Source organism: Cricetulus griseus, chromosome 2 (assembly GCF_003668045.3).
Source record: "Cricetulus griseus strain 17A/GY chromosome 2, alternate assembly CriGri-PICRH-1.0, whole genome shotgun sequence".
Taxonomy (NCBI): domain Eukaryota; kingdom Metazoa; phylum Chordata; class Mammalia; order Rodentia; family Cricetidae; genus Cricetulus; species Cricetulus griseus.
The window spans coordinates 77720803-77747102 of NC_048595.1; positions in this window are offsets into that span (position 1 = coordinate 77720803).

Consider the following 26300-nt stretch of genomic DNA (forward strand, 5'->3'; position numbering starts at 1 on the left):
AGAATGAGAAGGGGAGAAGAGGAGTGAGGAGGATATAAAGGAGCAGGGAGGTTGTGTAGGGGGAAGAATAGAGGAGAGCAAAATAAGACGTACCATCAGAGAGGGAGCCAGTATAGGTTTAAAGAGAAATCAGGCACTAGGGAAATGTCCAGAGATCTACAAGGATGACACCCACTAACCATCTAAGCAGCAGTAGAGATGCTACCTTAAATGCCCACCCCTGATAATTAGATTGACTAACAGCTGATGGAAGTAGATATCAACAGCTAAACACTGAACAGAACTGGAATCCAGTTGCAGAGAAGGAGGAGTGATGAGCAAAGGGGTTCAGACCAGGCTGGTGAAAACCACAGAAACAGCTGACGTGAGCAAGTGGGAGCTTTTGTCCCCAAGACTGATCACTGGAAAACCATCATGGAACTGATCTATAACCCATGAATGTGGCTATCAGTGAGGAGGCCTTGGAAATCTATGGGGCCTCTTGTAGTAGATCAGTATGTATTCCTAGCATAGGAATGGATTTTGGGAGCCCATTTCACATAGAGGGACATTCCCTCAGCCTAGACACACTGGGAAGGGCCTAGTCCCTATCCCAAAGGATATGACAGATTCTGAAAACCCCCATGGAAGAACTCACATTTCCTGGGAAGCAGAAATGGTATGGGATAGGTTAGGTGCAGGGGAGAATGGGAGGTAGAGGGAACTGAAATTGACATGTAGAACCATCTTGTTTCTAACTTAAATAAAAAAATGGAGGAAAAAGTTTTATCTGTTTAGTAACCAGCTTTAATTTTTATTCATCTTGTGTAAAATGGCATTCTATTATCTTTATAATTTCCTGCATAATTTTACTATTGGAGAAGAATCATAAATTAAGAGAAATTTGGGGGCTGAAGGAATGGGTCAATCAATAAAGTACTTGCCCATGGGAGCATGAAAACCTGAATTCATTTCCCAGAACTCATGTAGAAAAGCTTGGTATAGTGGAGCATGATTGAAATTTCAGCTCTTGGGTAATAAAGACAGGCAGATTCCAGGGGCTAACTGTCCAGACAGCCTAGTTAAACTGGCAAGTTTATTCTAGTAATAAATCTTAGCTGTACCTAACAAAGGACAGCACTGGAAGAATGACATGCCACATTGGCCTTTGGTGTCCACACATGGCCCTATTTCAGTTGTAGAAAATTATCTTTCAGGACATACCTTATCATGTGACTAAACTTTGCACCAGAATTAAGTAGTAATTTCAAAATGATAAACCACTGAGTCCATGTCCCTTGGTATGTACTTTAGACAAACAGCTGCCATTGAGTATGACAGTTCAAAAAAGACCACTATTCACAAATGCATGTTGATGAGGCAAGCCACCAATCAGAATATTTCTAATGCTCACAAGAGCATAGGTGTCTCTTGGTTCATATTTTAACTGCCTTAGGAATTTACAGAAAACATGAAATGTCGTGAAACTTCAAAGGCATATGGTATGGTGTTTCAAATAAAGTATTCATAAGGAAAATGCCATTCATTAAAAAATAGTGCCTTAAGTGAGAAAAGGACAAAAACTTACACATCATACACATTTTTAAAAAGCAGACAAGTAATACACTTAATAAAATAAGCTCTATTCAAAATATTGTCACATATGTTTGTTAACTGCTTAACTTCACACACAAAGGACATAAAAGTAGGCTGTAAATTCTAATCAAATTAGGTTTAGAACTGAAATGTCATGTCTGCTACTGTTTTCCCAATCACCATTGCTAACAGAGAGCAGAAAGGCTATCTCCTCCATGTATAGACATTTGCACATTCCAGAAAAGAGATGTACTGTTGATTTTCTTTTTATATTTCTGTGTTGCTAGTAGTTAAGGCTGACCTTATGCAGAAAGCCCAGTGCACAGTTATTTGTTTGGAGGTTTTCATGCATATATGTAATGATATTATGAAATATCAGTTCCAGTGTGAGGGAGAGATCATGGTGTACTTGAAAACAAAGCACAGTCCAGGCAAACCCATCAAATTTAAAGTACTTAGTTTCTTCTGAAACATGTAAATATTTGGATGTTCCTGTGTTAATTAATGACTTGTTAAACTTAGGTGTATCCATCCATTAAGTTGTTGAACATTGTCTTGAAGAATTTTGAACATGCAAATGATCATACACTGTGACTCTTATATTTAAATACACTGTTTTCTACCCCTGACGTTTAATATGCCCATCACCTCCTGGCAGCACATCACTCCTTTCCATGGGCCATCCTTGTTAATTCAGATTTCCTAAATTTCATAATCTAAATATTTTTTGAAGATAATATATTCCAACTCTCATAATTGTGAATATCATAAAAATAGTTGTATGGCATTGTGTTGAGTTTTTATTAGCATTATTTCTCCTAAATTTATGACTGTCTTAGAAAACACTAATTTGAAGCTTTGTGTGTTCTCTATGTGTATTCTCTCTGTGTGTTTATATAGCATGCACTTAAGTATACAGTTGTACAAGCTTTTGAAAAAGTCTCAAAATGCAAACAAGAATATTTGGTGTTTTATGATTCTCTGCCTGCTTCTCTTTGGACACTGATGAATGGCACAACCACTCTTTGGAATGTGCTGGCTAACAGGAGAGCTTGTAGGACAGCATGTCTCTCTATCTTATAATATTAGGAATAAAAGCAAATCCAGCCACTCCTGGCTTTCTTTTAAAATTATTTAACTTATTTTTACTGAAATAGATTCTTCTTTTATACATTTCATACAATACCAACCACAGTTTCCCCACTCTCCTCCTCCTGGCTCCACTCAATTTCATTCTCCCCTAGATCTACTCACCCTCCATTTCTTCACCAGAAAAGAGCATCCACCAAGAGGTGACAGTGAAACAGGACAAAACAAGATACAATAAGATAAGGCAAAAGACCTCATATACACATTGCACAAGTCACAAATGAGACCCATCATACCATATAGTCACTGTCTCAACTATGTTCAAACACAAGGATCTTGGATTTCAAGAAGAAGACTATTTATTTATTTGTTATTTATTTATTTTTTGCAAAATCTAACTGAAGTCAGAGTTAGCATTAGAATCATATAAATTTGCCTTCATCACTCTGTCTTCCAGCACAGTCGTCATTTGATCCTGTTCACAGACTTCAATGAAAAACCAATGGAACCACTTAGATGATGTTTCTCGAATGGAATGATTTTGGTTTAAAAGTATGCAACAAGATATCATATTAAGTTTCAGTTTTTCTATTACTCAGAGTGGTATCTGTCTTCCAATAACCACAAATCAGGTCTTGATGCTTTACAACATAGAATAAAGATGATAGTATCTACAATATGTTTTATCTGAGGGTATATTGTCGGGGAAGAAGTGGAAAAAGCAAGTGATACCCCACAACTAACAATTTTATGCTTCTTACTCATCTGCCAATTTTCCCACATCTGCTACACTTTTAAACACACACACATATCCTGGTTGTTCCCAATGGGCACTGTCTTGGCAGCAAGTTACAGGGCTGTAAATGCACATATAGTCATGTGGAAGTGCTCAGCTGAACCTTCCTTTCTTGAGTGTTGACTAAGAGTGAGGTTATTGGTTGGGCCAACATGTCCCAAACATCCTATTTCCCTTCCTTTCCTCCATATGCTTTATGTAAGAATCATGCAGCTAAATGAACACAGAACATCAGGTAATAAAAAGTGGCTCACTGCACAGGAAATCTGGAGAATATTTCTTCAGGCTCCCTGGGAAACTAATGTAAACGGTGGTCAGTAACTAGGAAATATAAAACTAATCTAGCATAATGGCATTCCTTCGTGAATAAGGACCTAGTAATTATGCTGATTCTCATTCTTCCCATTTTTTGAGAATTGTTTGTTTTATACTGGCCAGTTTGAATAAAAATTTTGTGGTCATAGTGGCTCAGTCATGAAGCATCTGGCTCACAGAACAATTCAGTTGTATGTAGTCTTCAATATACTGCCCTGTTATAAAGAGAAGTCCAATGACTTGCCATTGGGCCTATACTAAATAGAGACAGGTTTCTTAAGACAACAAATTTATGAACCACTGAGTGTAAGATATGGGAATGGGATATTTATATAGGAGTAGCCAAGTCTGGATCAGAACACAAAGAGAAAAGTGAATTAAAGTGAGTGAAGTTAGGTTCTGAAATGATGATTAAGTGACCATTGCTGAGCTTCTTAGAGATGACATTAAAGAGGGAAATCCAATATGATACTTATTAAAATAAAATGAGAACTATAACATTTGTGGGGAAAGATAATTTATGATACTTTTAGTGTTGAGGTAATGATGCCTTAAATATTTTTCCAGTGAGTGACATTCAATAATTAGTAAAGTAGGCCCAAGAGAGAATATGCATTTGTGATAATTTTTAAATTCCATTTTCACTATATTTGTAGTACAATTGATAGGATAGCACACAGAATATCCATGTAAGCATCTTACATGGTAATTTTAGTATCTTATAATAATTCATTTCTCTGAATTTAGCATTGCTGTTCTAAGATATAATAAATGTAATATTATTTCATTTCCCCTCATATTAGTGTGATTTTCATAACTAATTTTTTACAAGAAAGACTCCAACTATTATTGTCATACAAATAAAATAAAATTTAAAATTCTAATTGGCAGCAAATACCACAACTGCACAAAATGGTATGTCAACAGTATTCAAGACAGGACACATCACACCAAGGAGAATATCTGGGTCTAATTCATTATCCTTTGTGTTTGTGAAATGTAGTGATATATTGTTTATGGTTTAATAAAGCCATTGTAGATCAAAATGCAAAACTAGCCACTGCCATAGAGCAAGGCAGTGGTGATACACACCTTTAATTCCAGCAGTCATAGTAGATAGCCATAGAAGCAAGGAGATGGTGGTATGTACTTTTAATCTCAGACAGAGGTAGACAAATCTCTGTTAGTTCAATTCCAAACTGAGCTACTTGAAATTGATCCAGTCTAAAAGAGAAACAGCTCACAAAGGGTGATCCTATCACTTGGGATCACATGGCTGTAATCCCAGTGCTAGGGATATGGAGACAAGAGTTATATAGCTAGGAGGAGAGAGGAACATATGTCAGGGGGAGAAAGGAAATCAGAGAGATTGCAGTCTGAGACTTCGTGAAGAGCAGTGCAGTCTACATTCTACTCTCAGGATTCATGGACACAATCGTCAATTCTGCCTGACATAGAGGTAAGTGATACAGGCTTGGCCGCTTTGCTTCTCTGATCTTTCAGCTTGAGTCTCAATATCTGTCTCTGGATTTTTATTAATAGTGCTACACTGAATTATCTTAATATAGGCAATCAGAAATTACTCTCTAGGGAAAGAATACTCTTACTTGCTAAATATGGCAGGCTTTTTACCTTCCCTAAAGGAGTCTGTAGAAATGTTAAAAGAAGCATATTCCTGTTTCTTCAACCATGCTGAAAAAAATACTCAGCTGTTCTATTTCATGAGTGGCAAATTTGGTCTGGAACAAAGTATGTAAATTGGAATGAAAACATGTGATACCACCCTAATCAAGCCATAATCATTTCCAATACCTCCTAAAATTTATTTCATGCCCTTATGAAATCACTTAATGCATAGTGAACACTGGGTTTGTATCACCATAGAAAGTTTATTTGATCTTCAACTTCATAGCAAACTACTCCATAAAGAAAGCATTGCTTAGCATCTGGCATATTTTTATAACCCACCACAATTTTACTAAAACAAATCCATTGTCTGTTCTGGTTAATTGCTTCATAATATTCCATCATAAGAATATATTACAAACTCAAATTCTTGATGATACATATTTGAATTGTTATGGCTCTTTTGGCCTGACAAATGAGGATGTTCATACAAAAGCATCCGTAAATGAGCATTTTCATCTATATTGTTAAGTGCTGATGAGTGACTATGCAAGTATATGTTTGCTTATGGAGAAAAATCAAGTTGTCTATGTGGTTAAAGTTTCTTACATTCCTATATAAGAGAGATTGTCATTCTTGTAATTTATTTTTGTCATTTGTTTTTGGCAATGTGTTATTTGTAGTTTGTCAATTATACATAATATACAGTTAAGTAGAGGCTTTAAAAATTATCAGCTGGGTGGTGGTGGCTCATGCCTTTAATCCCAGCACTCGGGAGGAAGAGGCAGGTGAATTTCTGTGAGTTCAAGACCAGCCTGGTCTACAAGAGCTAGTTCCAGGACAGCCTCCAAAGCCACAGGGAAACCCTGTCTCAAAAAACCAAAAAAAAAATTATCAGTTAATTTTAGATGATAAAATCTCATTTCACTTTATTTGTTTTTTCTTTATGTTTTACTGTTGAGGTTCAGGAATTCTTTTCATATCTTAGGTATAAATCTTTAAATGTGAGTTGACATAAAATATTTTTCAAATATTTTTAATTAAAAATCATTTTGCATTTTGCATGCCAACTCCCTCTGCTTCCCTATCCTGATCCCCACTTCTCACCATTCCTACCTCCCATCCACTCCACAGAGGGGGTATAGTCTTTCATATGCGTCCCTCTATGGACCCCCTTAAAGTAGGAAATTACCAATACAGAGCCAAGTAGAAATATAAAGATATTTAATAGGGAAAAGCTTTACTTACTGAGTGACCTAGCCAGCCAGCATGGCAGCAATCTGTACAGCAAGTCAAAAAGTGAAACTGAACTACCCAGCCACCTGAATCTCTCCTCTACGTCACCCTGCCCCTGCCCTCATAGGCATGGTCACACAGACCTGTAGCCAGCCCCTAAGCAGGCGTGGCTATAGGTTCCCCTACAATTCCCATTTTAGTTTAAAAGAGGATTAAAACATAACAGTGTAAAGTATCCAAAATTAACAATCATACAGGTGAAATATAAGAAGATACAACAATCTGCTATGTCACATCCTAACTATCTATTTTAACTAAATCTTACAGTCATCTGAAAGAGATGTCCAAACCTAAACACCTCCTTCGAATCCCAACCATAAAAAATAGGAAGCTATCCCTAACTAGGTATATATAATATCCTAAATGACAACAATGGGGAAAGGGGGCATAGCATCCTCCAAGTTACTTCCTGATGAAATGGGATGACAATAGCCTTGTGGGTTCCTGTAGGAAGAAAATGTTAGTATAGTGAAAATCTTGAATGGATTGTATCCAGTCCATGTTAGATGGGATTCACTTGATTAAACATCTCGCTTGAAATCCTCAACTTGATTGAAGTCAGTACCCGAAGATCTGGCAGGAGTGTCAGTTGAAATGGAGCAAGTTGCATCCAGTGCAGTGAAGGAGGTGTGGCCCATTTTCTTTCCAGGGTGTCCAGGGATTGCTGTCAGGCAGGTATTCATTGGCTCTGTGGGACTCAAACATAAACAGTTAGCAGAGAAATGTTTGTTTATGTATGTACACACACACGTTGGGGAATGCAACCATGGTAGTATAACAATTATGAGAGGGTGTAAACCTTGAAAGAAAGATCAAGGAAGAAAAGACAAAGACAGTCCCCAAATTCTTCTTTTATTCTGTATTAAATCAATTGGCTTCTTGATACAATACAGAAAATCTAAAGTTTAGTTAATCAACGTGCTTGGATTTTAAAAGAGGAAAGCCAAATCCACCTGTAAATCCAGCGATGGTTTAATTGAATAGGAACAAGGAAATAAGGAGAAATAGAATTCTCAGAAAGACACCTGTAAAGTTTGCCATATGTCATGTTCCTTTTGTTTGATGGTTATAGCTACCTTCTCTTCTTAAGTATCTACCCATGCAGTGTCCTTTGACTTCTGGAGATGAGTTTTCCTGTGAAGATAAAAGCAAAACACTTCCCTTTCCTTTGGGTGGTTTCTATTTAGTTTATAAGATATACATTAGTAGAATAGCTGTCATTTCTCCATGTCGAGAGGTTTTTCCTTTTCAACTAGAATCTTGATCAACTTTGATGCTATCTAAAGTTTTTCTCCTGTGGAAACCAATGCAAAACCCCTAACCCAACTTAACATATGTCCTGGTTTCCATACAGAGGTTAGTACATCTTTGAAGTATACGGGCTGATTCAGTTCAGAATTTTTTCTGTAGTCCAGTGTCTTTCTTCAGCTGATTGTCCTTTTTCATTGGCATTAAGAAAGTTTAGTGCTAATAAATCATTATGCAACCTATGTTTGGGGGGGTTAGTCTTCCAAGCCTGTTTGTTGAGCATCTCCTTAAGTGCTCTATTTGATCTCTCAACCACTGCTTGTCCAGTAGGATTGTGTGGTATTCCGGTGACATGCTTTATGTTACAATTGAAAAACTGTTCCAATTTTGTGGAGACATATGCTGGGCATTGTGACTTTTTATTTGTGCAGATATACCCATAACTGCTATCACCTGTAGCAGGTATGTAATAACAGAATCAGCCTTTTCAGGGTTAAGAGCAGTAGCCCATTGGAACCCTGAGAGTGTGTTTACAGTATGATGCAAATATTTCAAATTTCCAAATTCTGCAAAGTGAAAGACATCCATCTGCCAAACCTCATTTCTCCAAATGCCCTTAGGATTATAGCCTGCTGGCACTGGATTTTGGTTATAAAAGGAACAAGTAGGACAGTTCCTCACTAACTCCTTGGCTTGTTGCCAAGTGATGGAGAAGTCTTTTTTCAAACCTTTGCTATTTACATGATGTTTCTTATGAAATTCTGAGGCTTCTAGCACACTTCCAATTAATAAATGATCAATCTCATCATTGCCTTTTGCTAGTGGGCCTGGCAGATCCGTATATGGGATCTGATACCTGTAATGTATATAGAAATACTTCTGTTTCTGATTGTTTTATGTAATTGTAGAAACAATGAGGTTGATTCTGTATTATCAGGAATGAATTCTGCAGTCTCAATGTGCAACAGGACTCTCTCTGCATAATGGGAATCAGTAACTATATTAAGACGTTCTGTAAAATCCTTAAGTACCATGAGAATTGCATATAATTCTGCCTTCTGTACAGATGTATATGGACTTTGAACTACTTTACTTACATCACCTGCTTTATAACCTGCCTTATCTGATTTGTTGGCATCAGTGTAGATGGTAAGAACTCCAGAAATTGCAGTTTGTCTTATAATACGTGGAAGAATCCAGACTGAATTTTTTATGAATTTAATTCTGTCAGTTTTGGGATAATTGTTGCTAATCGTTCCCCAAAAGTCAGTAAGAGCTATTTGCCAATATCATTATCCTTCCACAAGGAGGAAATTTCTTCATTAGTTAAAGGTACTATAATTCCTGCAGGATCATTTCCAGTCAGTTTACGAAATCTTAATTTTCCCTTTTAAATCAAATCAGAAATCTTTTCTATATATGTCTTAAACCTTTTATTCTGTTTATGTGGCTGAAATATCCACTCCAATATGGTGTCTTCCCTGTGCATCAGAATTCCAGAAGGATATAATCTGGATGGCAAGGTAACCATAATATAGTCTAGATTAAGGTATATCCGATCTAAATGTGCATCCAATATTCTGTTTTCTACACATTGTAACTCTTTTTCTGCCTCAGGAGATAATATTCTAGGACTGTTTAGGTCCTTATCACTTTTAAAGGCCATTTTTAAATGTTTTAAGTCATGTCCTTCTACACCAATAATCGTCTGTAGTTGAGAAATTTCCCCTAATAATTTCTGAAGAGAATTAAGAGTTTGATAATGATCTCTCCTAATTTGTATCTTTTGAGGTCTGATTCTCTGTAAGTCTATCTTGTAACCTAAATAGTTAATAGAATCTCCTCTTTGTATCTTTTCTGGGGCAATCTGTAACCCCCAATGAGGCAGAACTTCCTTCACCATTTCAAACATATGTTCCAAAGTTTCCTTATTGGAATCTGATAAAAGAATGTCATCCATGTAATGATAAACAACAGATTGCGAACATTTCTTATGAATTATTTCCAAAGGTTGCTGTACAAAGTGTTGACACAAAGTAGGACTATTTAGCATTCCTTGTGGCAAAACCCTCCACTGATATCTCCTAACTGGCTATGAATTATTAAGAGTTGGTACAGTAAATGCAAATTTTTCTCTATCATTTTTCTGTAACGTTATTGTGAAAAAAACAGTCTTTTAGATCAATGACTATGATGGGCCATACTTTAGGTATTAAGGAAGGTAATGGCATTCCAGGTTGTAGAGAGCCTATTGATTGTATTACTTTATGGCTCTCAGGTCTGTCAGCATTCTCCACTTACCTGACTTCCTTTTTATAACAAAAACAGGAGAATTCCAAGGACAGGTAGATTCCTCTATATGTCCAGCATCTACCTGTTCCTGTACTAACTTTTCTGAAGCCTCTAGCTTCTCAGAGGTCATATGCCATTGTCCTACCCAAACTGGTTCATCTGTGAGCCACTTCAATGGCAGGGCTTTTGACTCCTCTGAAGTTCCATCATTTGTACCTAGTTTCTGTGCAGTATGGAAGATTGGTAACCGTTTTCCATAGCATCTTACCAGATCTTTTCTGCTATCTAAAGATTGTACATAATTTGTATCCGACACTGGAGGAATGTTAATCTGAGTATTCCATTGCTGTAAGAGATCATGACCCCAGAGATTTGTAGCTATATCTGCCACGTATGGTTTCAGTATCCCTTTTTGTCCTTCCAGTCCAATGTAGACCACCGAGTTAACACTCTGTCCAACTCTAGATAGAGTCCCAATTCCTAAAAATTGTACATTTGCCTCTCTAAGAGGTCATTTCTGAGGCCAAGACATTTGGGTAATTATAGTTACATCTGCCACAGTGTCTACTAAGCCAGTAATAACTTTATTATTAATTTTCACTTTCAACTGAGGCCTTTTATCATTAATAGAAGCTTGCCAAATCATGCATTTCTCATTTTGTCCAGTCACATTTGATTCTTCATCACTATTCAAACTACCATCTAGAGCAGTATCATTTTTCAAAATAGGAAAAGAATTATCCATTCATCCTGTGAGAGATTGTCTCCCACAGCTACTGGGAATGACCGGACCTTTCTTGAAGTGGGGGCCTTCTTGGTGTCCCCCCTCGCGGTTTCCTGGCCTTACTGGGTTTCCTTTCATGTCCCTGGTTGATCTACATTCATTGGTCCAGTGTCTGCCCTTACCACATCTTCTACACAATCAAGAAGGCAGTGGCCTTCCATAGGAGGCATTGTTAGAATTTGTTTGTCTACAATTTCTCTTAGTATGTCCCATTTTACCACAGTTGTAACATCTAGGTTCCTGGCGCCTTCATGGTCTCCAGGGGAAGGCTCTTCCTACCTAAGGTTCTGGTTCACAGTAGTAGTAACATCTAGCCTCTTGGTACCTATGTTGAACTCTCTAATGTGCTTCTCCTTCCCAAGCCCTTGCATCCTTACCTGTAGAATTTTTAATTTCCTATTGCCCTTTTAACCCTTTTGAAATGGCTTCTCCTACCCAAGCTCCAGTGTCTTGCACATGATAGTCAATGTTGGCTGCATGCAAACCCCATTCTTCTAGCGGAGTTGATCTGATCTTTAAAGGCAAAAGTATTCTTTTGCATATTGTGTTTGCATTTTCATAAGCTATTGTATATATAATTGATTGTCTTGTTTCTGGATCTGTTACCTATAATTCTACTGCCCTAGTTAACCTTTGTAAGAAGTCCTGGAACTATTGTGTAGGTCCCTGTTCTATTATGGTATAAGCTTCTAGGTGTCGTCCTTGCTCATGAACCTTTTCCCAGGCATTTAATGCTGCTTTCCTGCGTAGGGACAGTATATCATCATCATATTCACCCTGAGCTTGTGGGTTACCATAAATACCCTCATCAAGAATCTTATCTATAGGGGATTCAAAACTGTCCTTTATGCCCTGTCACTCAAGGAGCTATGTTCCTTCCTTCACCAATGTCTTCCACTGGATTTGGCATGAATTCTCAAGTACAGCTGTACCAATCATTCCCAATCTGTGGGTTTCACCCTGTTGAAGGTTGCCCATGAATGTAATAGCTGTTTTATGTTTGGGCTATGGAGACCATATGAGACAACTGATTCTTTAATATTCTTAAGCTCCTTCAGCTCTATTGGTTGCCATTCATAAGCCATCCATCCATGAGGGTGTTTCTTAGAAGCTGGCTTTTCTACCAAGGTAGCTGGGTATACTTATAGTGTACGAGTAACAACCTCAGAGGAATAGTCATGATACCTGGGTGGAGTAGGTGCCTTGGATTGGAATGATTCTGCTTCTGAGGCATCCCAATGATCTTTAAGCCTAGTATTGATATCCTTATGAATAGTTTCAATCTCCTTATTCATAAAAGATTCCAAGCATGTTGGTGAATCTGTAAATTCCACTAACTGCTCCTCTTCATGTTTTTCTAGGTCTTTAATAGGTCGTCCTTAGGTGGCATCTGTATGGTATGGAAACTGCCTTCTAGCTATTGGAGTCTAGATTCAAGGTCATGATTTGCTGATTTTGAGTCCTCAGCAATCGACCATATGGACCTATGTAATCTGTCAGCCCTGTACTGTAAATTATCTTCCAAACATTCAAATATAGACTCAAATTTGTGATCTTCTATTTGGATGCTTCAATAATTGATTGAATGGCATTGTCCAATTCTTCAACCCTATCCTGAGTATTTTGCACCTTTGCATCTAGTTTCTGAGTAACATTGCCTATCTGAGTTTCAGGCTGGCTACAGATATTCTTTAGCTCATCACAGTCTTCTGGCAGCCTAGCCACTAAGGCCTCAGACATGGAGGATCTCTCTGTGTTTATCTTATTATAAATACGCTGCATCTCATATTGAGTAACAGACAGCTCTGTCTTTAGCATATTGGACACAGAGCCAAGCTTATCATCCAATTTCTATTCCACTTGCTGCACAATTGTGGTCTGACCTAATCTGTTCTCCAAAACCTCATTGCGTAAAGCTGTTGTTTCCTGTAAGTAAGTGGGGAGGTTATCTTTATCCCTATTCCTGAGTCCTCTGGCTAGTAATATTATTTGTATGAGCAAGCTAACTGTCATTAGGCATATAGACCAGTAATTGGCAAACCAGCATCCTTATCAAACATTGAATTCACCTAATAAGCAAAAATATTACCAATTTTAGCAAATGATAAATATTCTGGTATAATTTTACCTGATTTCTACTCCAGATGCAGTAACTATTTTTGACCAATGTGTGGCACAAGCGTTCAGTTACTCCGGGGCATTTGGCAGTGGTCAGTGGCAGCTGTGGAGAGAGGTCACAAAAGCGGCTGCGCTTATCTTAGAGCGTATACAGCCAAGTAGCAATATACGGGTATTTAATAGGGAAAAGCCTTACTGGCAGTCCGAGCTGGTCCCCAGTGCATGGTGGTAAAAAAGTAGGAGGTCTGTGTGAGTGTCCAAGCTGGGTGGATGGTTTTGAGCATCTCAGTGGCAGCAGGTCAGCTGGGAGCTGGGAGCACCTGTGGAGAGAGGGAGCTTTACCGGCCTAGGCCACTGGCCCAGTGGAACCCTCAGGCTGTCCCAAATGGGGTGTAGGTTTCCAATATCCCGCTCCTGACAACCAGATAAAATGCGCAATTACCAACATGGAGCCAAGTAGAAATATAAGGATATTTAATAGGGAAAAGCCTTACTTACAGAGCGACCTAGCCAGCCAGCATGGCAGCAGTCTGTATAGCAAGCCAAAAAGTGAAACTGAACGTGTCCAGCCACCTGACTCTCTCCTCTACATCACCCTGACCATGCCCTTGGAGGTGTGGTCAGGCAGACTTGTAGCCAGCTGCTAAGCAGGAGTAGCTACAGTTTCCACTACACCCCCTTTTTACCTAGCTTCTTTGGGGTTGTGGATTATAGACTGATTACCCTTTGCTTTATAATTAATATCCACTTATGAGTGAACACATATTGCATTTGTCTTTCTGGGTCTTGGTTACCTCACTTAGGATGGTTTTTACTAGTTCAATTAATTTGCCTGAGAATTTCAAGATGTTATTCTTTTTGCCACTGCATAATACTCTTGGTCTTCCATATATACCCATTTTTTACAATGAGAAAATTTTTAGTTTTAGCTTTTGCCTACTTTTACTACTATTGTAAATACTGTTATCGTGTTTTGTTTAAATGTTGCCAAACATTTTATCATGAACTCCATACAAAAAGCATGATGTTGCCTGTCATTTTGTCTTTTGTATTATAACAAAATACATATTTTTTTCAAATACTGAAACAAATTTGCATTTTTCTAAAAAATTCACTTGTTCACAATATCTTTTATGTACTACTATTTATGAGATAGGCTTGACATTGCTATATATATGTGTGTGTGCATATTTGCCTGCAATTAATTGATGAATTAATTAGGCATCAGGTTCTATATTTAATTCAATGTGATCATTAAAACAATTCACTATTTCTTGGAAGCATTTATGTGAGTTAGTACTATCCCAAGTTAGCTTTAATTGTTTACTTACCATAAGGTATAGTCATCTGAGAGAAAATGGTCAAATTAGGAATTGCTCGGATGAAACTGGCCTGTACACATATCTGTGTGGGATGGTCTTACTGGCTAATTTAATTGTCAACCCAGCCCACTGTGGGCAGCAGATCATGTGGTTATAAAATAGGAACAGAAATTTGGGGGAGTGAAATTTTTCACCAAGAATCATTGATGCAATTAACAAACCCATATATGTCTACCTTTTCTTCATGCCATATATTTAGTGAAAAATCTCTCATATAAATAAAAAGAAATATTTATGCACAGAAGGAGAAATAATTTTATTTTTAAGGCTAGTTCTTGTTTTGAGGTCTTGATGGATTTTTCAAGATAACTAGCATTACATCGTATATGACAGTGTCTAAATTCATATTCCTTACTTAAGGATTTGTATGGAGGTTTTCTCTGTAATTCATTAACAGAACATTTGTGATTTGGGGCTAGTTTTTGCACTTAGTCTAACTAGAGATTTGTAGTCTGACTGCCTTCAGTTTTAATGACTTCCCTTTTTATATGTAATATTTATTGTCTAGTAGTAACAAGCAGCATAATTTATTTTTCTGTGCTATTAATACAGTTAGATCATTTCTGTTAATACATTTTTGTTACTGTTTGGTTGAAGATTTTTATCTTCCTCATGATTATTTATTTGTATATTGGCATTTAGTTAGGAGCTTTCTAGTTTAAGATTACTGACAATTTTTGCCACCATTTTATTGGCTTTTAATTTTCTTTTTATTTATTCTATGTGTCCTGATTGAATTCATTTTCCATTCATTCGCATCCACCCATTACCCCTGTACCCTACTGCAAATAAAACAAAATATAAGAGAAAAAAGGGTGAAAAGGGGGAAATTTAAAAATCTCATTGGAAGCTGCAATGTGACACTGTGAGTCACACCTTAGAACCCTTTGTCCATATATGTTTATTTGCAAGGTTCATTAAAAAGAGTCATTGTTCTATTTTGAGGTCCCTTGTTTTACTACACCATCGATGCTGTACCCTCCCTGAGACTTTTCTGGGATGTCCTGTTGTTGTCTTCTGTTGTGAGATGTTGCAGCTTTGGGTCTTCAGCTCAGGTCCTTTCACTTGTTCCAGAAGATCATAGATGGGGTAGATGTTGGGGAAGACTAAGAAATAACCCTGGTTCTCAGCCTGGGCAGCTGCAGGGTTGATCAGATGGCAAGTTCTCCCCTGTTCTCATCACCAGCGTGAGCTCCGTAACAATGTCACAGCTAACTCAGCTCTTATAGAAATGAGTGAGAGGTGGTCAGTTCTCCTGCTTTCATGCTCTTGGGGTCAGCTTTCCCACACCTATACCCATCAGGAACAGCTCTATTTGGTTGCAAGGAAAGACATTGTGATCATGGAACAGCTGTTCCCCTTACCCATTTGCTGTTAGGCGGTATGGGTAGGGGATTGATGCCCCACTCACCTTTCAATACCTGAGGCAGGTGGGAGACCTGGCCCTCTGGTCATAAGAGCTGGGAAAGGTATCTCTGACCCCCACCAGCTGCAACACTTGGAAGGGTCGTCCCTGTACCTCACCTGGACCTCAAAAGAGAGACAAACTTGTTGGGACAGGTGTGTGTGAACCAGACTCAAACTTGATGTTGGGAGCATGAGAGACCTGTACTCATTACTCAACAATCTTAGGGCAGCATGGGCAGGGAAAAGATGCAGAGCAGGAAAAGAGCATGCCCTGCACCTCATAAAGGAAGTAAAATAGAGCCAACCCTGTTGGTGGAGATGTGGGCAAGCCAGTCCTGGAATTGTGAGCTTGGGAGAACTGTCCCTATTTTGTTGTTTTTGGTAAATGATTTGAAGCCCTCATGATCAGGAAGCTATTTTGTATTGTTCATCTCTTTGACATCCCTAGATGCTCTCTGTGGCTGAACGCTGTGTCTGTTATAATGATTGTTCCACACTTGAGAAAAATATATGCAATCTTGTTGGGTTAGTGTTGCCTTGATGACTGTTGTGTCCTAGTGGTTAGGAAAGTATAGTCTCTTTTAAAGTACTCATGTGTTTCTGTGATCTCTTACCAAATACAGTATATTTAAGTATGAAAATCTAAATAAGTTTATTGGTTTGCTTCCACACATGTCAAATATCTATTCATTTATATGGAAGTATCATTAGATGCAATCACATGCAGTAGTTTTGATCTGTGATTGATGCCCTGATATTTTGAATGAATTTATATTCACTTGTATATGTTCGTGGGTATGTGTGGAGGCTAGAAACAGATATTTAGTGTCATAATTCACCAATGTATTTAATGAAACAGTGTCTCTCATTTATCTCAGTCCTTGATTCAGCTAGTATATCTAGACAACTCACTTTGGCAATCCTTTTTGAGCTCTACTTGCAGTGTTTACTGGCCTCCATGCTTGAACAGTATTTACCTGTGTTCTTATTATTCAAACTATGGTGAGACATGTATAGTAAATACTTTACCCATTGACTCATCTTCTGAGACTCATAACTTATTTTTCTATTGAAACTAAAAATTTGTATCCATAAGCAAAATTTCTTCATTTTAAATTCTAACTCCAAGGCCAGTGGAGATAATAGGCATTTTCAAATTTTCTTTCCACCCTTCATATATATATATATATATATATATATATATATATATATATATATAATGCTTCTGATGTTTTATAATTCATCAATACATAAAACATTATAAATGTATTGTTACACGTAACAACTTATATATTTTGATGAACTCATAAGATAATAATCCTAAGTATGTTCATGCTAATTCCTTAGCTATTACTGCCTTACTTACACTTAATCTACTGCCATCAAAAAAGACAATAAGAAAAATGCTTTACCCCATTATGGGATACAAATGTCCCTAAGAGAAACCACAGGCTGACTAATAAAAAAAACTCAGTGCCAGGAATAGGTTAGTTGCTTTTGGAGTTGCTGGTTAATGAAGTATAATAGAACTTTCAAAATATTATAGGCTATTGCCAGTGCTCTAGGTTAACCTTCAGAACTTCAGAATTAGACCCTATTGCTGAAGATACCACATATTTCAATAGATCAAGTAGGTACTTACCTGAAAACTTCATCACTTCTGCCTAGCTTTCACAGCACTGGAAGATGTTTTGTAAGATACTAGAAGAGAAAATTAATTCATAATATTACAGAGTTGATAAGCATTTGAGCTACTTTAATGACAAGTCTGACAAGACATGGCTACTTGAACAATAGTGGCATGAATTTCACCGAAGTAGCCAAGTGGAAGTAACCAAATTTGATTGGATTTAAGTTCTGCTCAAGTGAAATGAAATCTGTACATGGTATCATGACCCAGAACCTGTGATTATATAGGCCATAGGCCATTGGTGTGAACTTGCTTCTTTCATTCCTTTAAATGGAGAAGTTATTAAAACAACTCATTGTGACTTATTATACCTGTAGTTTAGCATATATCTCAGACCTCATTGGACATGCTTCTATTTGCAGTATATGAGAGAGACCCACAGATGGCAGAGGATCAAAAATAAGAGACTAAGAAATGAAACTACATCTTTCCCACATCTCCAAAGGCCCAGGGAAGACTGTGAAAGAGGGAGTGGAAAGACTGTAGAAGCCAGAGGTGGGGAATGACTAAAAGGAAAATAAATCCTCTGGACAAAGCAGGAGAGCTGTACATGTTCAAATTTAATCCAGACAACATCACAGCATGGATGGGGAGCAGGGTGTGAAGTTCCATCCTAAGCAGAGAATCTATTTGGACTTGACAGTTTCTGAGAAAGGAAAGTCAGTTTTCTTTAAGGATGTGTACCCTGGGTGCCAGTGGATAGCTGAACATTAGACTATATAAATGGAGCAAAAATTGAACATAATATAGGAAACAAAATTGGAAGAGTCTAGAAGAGGAGAGGCTCTAGGAGGAGTTTGTGGGTGAATATAATCAAATACATTGTATGTAATTCTCAAAGAATTGTAAAGGTGAAATACTTTTATATTGACTATTTTAATTAGTCTTGGTTTGTTTTTGGCCTGTGATAAAAATTTCCACATGGCCTCATAGTATTTAACTTTGAATAATTCCAGTATTACTTGTAGTGTGCATGTACAACAAAATTCTTTGTGTTTATCCAGAAATGTCTTTACTTGTCTTCATATTTTGAAAGATACGTTCAATTTGCGTGGGATCCTAGTGTGACAGTGTTTTTTCATTTGTTTTCCTCTTAGCACTTTTAAGGTACAATTTTATTTAGCTTCCTTTTTGTATGATGAAATGTCAGCTTTCATTATTATTATTGCTTCATTTTATGCAATATCGAATTTTCCTCTGGCTTTTAGTGAGTTTTTGTTTTTTCTTTTTCTTTTTCTTTTTCTTTTCCTTTTGTTGAGACACAAACCCTGTCTGGTTTCTGTTTCCTTTTGTTGGCTTTCAGGTATCTTGAAATTGTTATTTTTTTGCTGCTTTCTCTTTCTTTTGTCATCTGGGCATTTAATATTATATAAGAAGTTGTGTCATTATCAAGAAATAGAGCTCAACTTGGTTGTTTCTAATATTTATGCCTGTGTTTGTTATTTCTGGTGCACTTCATTCTTTTGTGTGGAAGCGTATTTTGTCACTTCATTTTATTTCTGTCTAGTTAGTGTCTTTAGTGTTTCTTTTAGATCAAGTAAGCTGATGGCAAAATACTCTTAGCTTTCTTCATTTGAAAAACTTTTCATTTTCAAAAATATTTTCAATGAGTAAAGAATCCTTGTTCTGTCGCTCTGTCTCAGACTCTCTCTGTGTGTCTGTCTCGTTCTCTTTCCTCCTCTCCTCTCTGTGTGATTTTAAATCCTGTTCTGTTGTGGTTGGCTTATTGACTTTCAAACAAGAACTTTGGATACTATTAATTTTGCATTCTGTATATACCAGGTTTCCTTTGCTCTGCTTCATTTTAACAATTTCAAAGTACGCCTTAAGAATTTTGATTAATAAGGTACTCTATTCTGTCATGCTTGTATATAGCATGAGTCCCCCCAACACCTGTTACTTTATTCAGTAAATTTTGTAAAATTGTCAGTATCTATTATTGTTTTAAGAAAATAATAAGCATTTTCCAGCACCTTTCTCATCTCACACTTGAAGTTTTTTACATTATACCATCACATGCACCCACAGGCCGATTTATCACTTTATGTTTATTCATATTCTTTCTCTTTCTGCTCTGATTTGACTGTGTTCTTTCTTAAAATTTTTGTTCAAGGTTAGTTCTTTCCTGAAGTAGAAAGGATACCTGGGGAGACAATTAAGGCATGGTGTCTTCTTCCCATGAATGGAGTTGATCATCTCATAAGGGGCTATTGAGATATTTACTCTTGTGCTTTTCACCACATAAGGACACAGAATTTTGTCCCTTCAGAAATTATCAAATTAGGGGACATCTTGTATCTGGTAGTAGCACTCAGCAAGAACAAATTCTTTCAGTTTCTGTGACCAGGAGAGATGAATGTCTGTTGTTTGTACAATACCTTGCCTCAGGTGTTTTCTTTCAACAGCACGAGCATTTTAAAATAGATTGCTGTTGCTGGTTAGTATTTAGTGTTAGAATTGCAGCACTTTGGTACACTTTCCTACTCTAACTTAACATTATTAATTCCACTCATGGGCTTCCTCCTCTGATACTACAGCTATCATCCTTTGAATCCGTACTTGCTACTTTTTATGTTTTCCATTTCCCTAATCATTATTTCTACATTATCCTTTAATTCCTCCAGCAACGCTGAGTGGATTTATACAGTGTCTGTTTCAAAATGCTTATCTGCTAATTCAATCATTTCATTCACTTCTGAATTTATTTCCATTTACTGATATTCCCTCTGTTTATGCCACATTTTCTTGCTATTATAATGACAATAATTTTTCATGAGATGCCATACACCTGCCAACTTTACATCAGGAAGTGTTCTATTTTCATAGCATTCCTTTTTTTCCCCCTAAGAATGTAGAAGAAAATGGATTTTAGGTTTGCAACAAAATTGAAAAGTCAGCACATATTTTTTTTTGCACCGTACACCTTCACATATGCATGGTTAGCCTCTTCCATTCTCAGAGACTCCCACAACCAATAGCCTACATTAACACAACTATATTGCTCAAAGTTCAAGATGCACATAGGCTTCTCTTTTGATGCTCCTCAACCCATGTGCTTATTTAATCATTCAGGTTTAATTCTGTGCCTTATAGTGCCTGTGTGATAATTACTTTCATTCACTTCTCTCACCACTTTTGGCAACAATAGATCCTTTTACTATACCCATATTTTACTATTTTTTAGAATATAAAAAAGTGCACTCCTTTTACATGCCAGTATCCTTCACATAAGAGTATCCCTTTTGTTCTCTTTGTGTATTGATACCTTGATTTAAATTATATAATAGTCCATTTTCTGCATGCAACATAATTTATTTGGCAATTTCCCTATGGAAAAATATCATTGATATTTCCAAATTTCGACAATAATGTGTAATATTATTTTGAGAAATGGTATACTTTGCTCTCCTCACATTAATCAGGAAATAAACTTAACATGTGAAGTTTTTTTTTCAGAATTTCAAATTTGGGGATAGATTTTCTTTTATACTAAGACTAGTCTGTTCTCCCTATTAAATGTTATCTACATTATCACCATCCATTACTAGTTTGTGCATTAGATAAGCATTCTTCCTTCTGGGCAATCAGAATTTGTGGCTTCCCCATGCTTTGTAAATTTTAGGAATGATTTGTTTGAAGTTCTAACAACATTTGTTAATATTCTCTATTAGTATATATTTGTCATATATAATAATGCTTTTGAGATAATAATTCGGAAAAAATGGTTAAGGATAACATAAAAGCAGGAGTAAGTGCAGGGCATAAGAAGTTGTGGTGTGGAAGGCTTATATCCAGGTATGCATAGCCTTTGTACTCTTAAACTCACAGAGACATAGATTATCTGAAGAAGAAAGGTAAAGTTTGGGCCCATCAGAATTACTTACTTTTCTCAAATTTGGATTCTCTGAATGCTTGTATTGTTATTCAACTAAAGTCAAGAAGGTCATATGCATATTTCTCCACCATCTTTTCTCCTTTCACCCAGATCTTTCTTATATGGGTTGTTCTGTGAATTCCAGTGACTTAATTATTTCTTATTTCTAATGACCAAACCAGTAATCTGCATTCTTTGTTATGTACTCCTTCCTACTGAGGCCATTTGTGGGGTACTGGAGACATCAGGATGAACCCATGCACTCCATTATCTAACATACTTCTTTGCTATCCTCATTTATAATATTGAAAAGCCATCATTTGATGTATTTTTTTCTAGCTTTCTAATGTTTACAATGGGAAGATAATTTCATTCTCAGTTAGTTTCACATGGGTCAAAAAAAATGTGTTTGCTTCTTTCCTTTAATCCTTTGTTTGTCTTCTCTCAGTCTTCTCAAGAGGATAGTAGGTTCTCACCACAGTGACAGGCTTAAAAGTTAAAATATTGATGTTTCTTGCATGAATATCTTAGAAGTAGTTACCTGATTTTGGTGTGAACATTTAATGCAGCATAGATCTCACTGCATCTCAATAAGCCTAGTTTTCTTTTTCTTTCTTTATTTTCTGAGGAATTCTAATGGCTTAAAGATACCCCCTTATGATTTGTTAAAGTTTTCCCTTCCTGTAAGTCCATTTTATTATCTTTTTCTTTCTTTGAATTCACAATCTGAGGTTTCCTTAGGCTTGGATAAATTATCATTTTACTGTAAACAAGTATTTCTAATAAAAACAAAAGAACAATATCTAATTTTGTATACCACCCTTTTATTAACATAATTTTACATCTGTTGTCTTAGTGGATAAGTGTAGTACCATTATTTAATAATTAGTACCATTATTAAACTTGAATATACTGAAATCCTGAAATTACAGGCTGACATGTTGAGAAAGGGGTACAATATGTTCAGCCTCTCACAACTGCATCCTTTTTAGTAAGATGTGTGCCTGGTATGTTATGAACAAAAGAAAGGAAGGTTTATTATTGTTCTATAGTCTGGCATAAACATTTATTTACTTACTATGAGGTCTATGTTGACATTTGTAGATTTAGCCCAGTGATGCATGGAATTATAGCAGATAACAGAGTTCTGATAGGCAGAAATATACCTAGTCATGCAGAAATGAAATAAATCCACAAGATGCCAAAAGAATATAATAGCAATTATGATATTGAGAATCAAAGTGTGAAATTTAGCTAAAAAGTTCTCATCATATGATGGTAACAGTTTAGCCAGAAAACACTGCTTATATAATGAGAATTATTACAAAAGAATTATGATTATATCTTATTAGTTATTTATTATATATTGAAAACATAAATATATCTTTTATGTAACATTGAAGTTATAGATTAGAAAATTCAATGTTTTCTAGACATTTTCTTTTATTTATTTAATTAGCAAATATAAGATCTAAGCAATTAATACCAATCAGTCTAATTCCAAAGAATACACAAGCTGACAACAATATTTCTGGCTTCAAGCTCACTTAAAGAGGAGGCAGTGACCTTGATCACAGGTCCTTTATTTTAACTACCATTTTACTTCATTGTTTGAACACACTATTTAGCATTTTCTTTAAGGACAGAATAAGCTATATATAAATAAATGTCAAAAGCTAAATGTCATCAATAACTATTACTTTTAAATTTGTTTTCTTGTAAATTAATAAATGTCTACTATTTTAGAAAAGTTTTAGGAATATGAATTTGGTGAGGAAAATCAAGATGATAATAGAATCACCAATCTGCTCTGATATTGAATGAAGTTTTACTGAAATGGTTGTCTATTTATTTTAGATTGGAGTATAGAAATTAATGGAGAAGGGAGTTCAGTGACTAACAGAGGAAAGGCAGCAGCAAGTATGCCTGAGCTTTATTCAGCCAGGGTAGCATGCTCAGAAAAGCGAGAGACATTATATGAACCTAAAGGAGAAAATTACTATGTTAATGATCCATAAAATGTCACTGTCAACCCCCTTTTCTCCTTTTCTTCCTTCTTACCCTATGATGGGCAGGCCCCATGGGTGAGCTGGCTACCGTTAGACTCACTGTTCTTCCCTAAATAAGCTATCTCCATTTGTGCAACTTTCCGAGTGTCACTGTATCACTCATTGTAAGGAAGTATGAGAACTTGAAAACTTCAGTATTCCTAGACTTACATGTCTGAATGTGACAATATTTTATTTGTGCTTTCACAATATCAAAAATCAATACATCTCATGTGTGCAGAATATTCTTTGGCTTCAAGTAACTAAAATGCTTACTTTCCTCTCTTGTGCTGAAAAAAAATATTAAATACTGTAAATAGATTGTGGGAATTATCTGGAGGTGAAATCTTGTTAGTCAAACCATGAATAATAACAAACTGAGCTTCCAAAAAAATTCTAGAAATGAATTTGAGGGGGTTGTGGCATATGTGTGCAATGTTGTTACTTTCCACAACTAAAGACTTGTCATTATTCACAAATGACGTTCAAGGAGACTCTAATGAGAGTGTGTAAGTGGGTTAGGTCCAGTTAGGTCCAGTAGAAACCAAACTGTCACCACTTGAGAGAAAGTAAACATGCTTTGCATGGAGAGTAAATGACCTAAGGAGTTTCCTTGAAGAGGGCTGGGGTCAGAATTTTTCCAATGAGAAAAATGAAGATGTATTATTATTATTATTATTATTATTATTATTATTGATGATATTTAGTTCTCCAAGTAATTCAGTCACCTCTGTATAACAAAACTAGTGTGAAAAGTGAATAAGAAAACAAGTGCACTAACATGTTTATTCATTTAAAGTACAGTCAGGAAAAGAACTCTTAGAGAAAAAGTTTAAAATGTGAAGTCACATGGAATGCTTAGCTTAGAGAAATACTTTTCAGGTAAATGAAATTCAGCCGATTGAGTATTGCAAGCCACAATTTGTAAGGATTAAAGGGCCGAAGATACTCTCACTATTTGTTACCTATGGGTGGATAAGGGTCTAAGCTGATGCCTAGATAGTAACCTTAACCATTAATGGATGGACAAAAAAACCTTCCAAATTTTTATGTATCTAGGGGGACTGCTATAGAGCTATTGTTTTAAATGGTTCAACCAAATGGCCATCTCTTAAAATGATCATTATGCATAAGTGACATATTTTGTATTAATAACATATAATCTTTTGTTCTCATGCTACTTTGAAATAAACAAAGCTATTCTAGTGATCACAAAAAAGAGGCAATGTTTTGTGGAATATAGTTGACTTTGAAGTTAGTTGAGCAGTAGAAATCTCTTGGGGTTTACATCTGAGTTTGATGCGGGCTTGGAGCATAGGGTTATTGTTTGTTCTGAGACAATCCTTTAATCATCATCATAATAAAATTAGACCCAAGTGTTTGATACAGTCAATTATCAATACAAAATGTATTTGATGTCATGAATGCAATAATGATATAGTCTGATAATTTTCCCCCAAATGGAAAATGTGATCATTATCATTTATTGAATAAACCATTTAATTTTAATACATTGCTTTTATTCATGTTATTTCCAAAATCTCACAAGATGATAGTGTTTGATTATGTCAGTGTTTCTCTTGATCTGATGACCCACATTCTAATAAGAAATACACCATTTACCTACAGTAACTTTAAAATAATTTGATATTCAAGACATGATTCCTCTCTATTCTTTTAAAATTGGCAAACTCAATATTGTAAAATATTTTAGAACAATTATGACATATTATTGTAGTTTTTGATGGGGAATGTCCTTCTGTGTATGTTATATTATTGGTTGTTGAATAACATACTATTGGCCAATGAAGAAGCAAGTTAGGAGGGACTAGGAATCAAGGAGGATTCTGGGAAATAAAGAAGTAAATAAAGAAGTAAAGAAGTGTTGTGATACAGGCAAGAAGTGACATGACAAGCAGACTCATATAATCAGCTTCAAACAGGAAGTTGCTCTCTTTCTCTTCCTCTTCTTGCTCTCTGCTATGGAGCCACCATGTGAGTCTGGGAAGAAGACACCAGCAGAAGGCATCCTCAATATGAAAAGTCTTATAAAATATATAGATTTATGGTAACTAACACTGAGGTAGCATATAAGAAATCTTAGTAAAATGGCCAGAAGCACTGGAAACTAATATAAGACTCTGGGTTATTTTGGGCAACAATATGGCAGCAGGGTAGAACTCAGGCAGTATGGCATAAAGACTTATTGTGACAAGTTTTCTGTATAAATTGCCTCAAAATTAAGTATTTAAACAATATATGTCTTAAAAACTAAGAACAAGTTTTAAAATATTATATTTTTGTCTATGTAATTGAGTGGCATACTGCTAGTGTAACATGTAATATTTCCTGGATTAAATCTGTAGTTTTGCAGTTGTTATAATGAATAACAATGATACTTTTAAATTTAAATGAAATAATTTTTCTGAATTCATCATCTTTGACTGTCAATATTAATTTGTAGTTGATTTTTACTTGATATATTGATTGTTATAACCTTCTATGTTTCTCTCCTGACTTTGTTGCATCACTGCTTCACTTAAATTTTTATCTATATAACATTTATTCATAGACTTGATTGACTTATGATACTTTTCGTTTGCTTTTACATGAATTTTTAACAGGTATAAATTAGATAATGAGGACTCTTGTTTCCCTCTCTGCTCTCATCCTTCTGCCTGTAACCTGAGGTGAGTCTGAGCCATGCTCTTCCCCCACCTTCCGCCATCATCCCCAGCTTGCTTCTCTCTGTGCTACCCA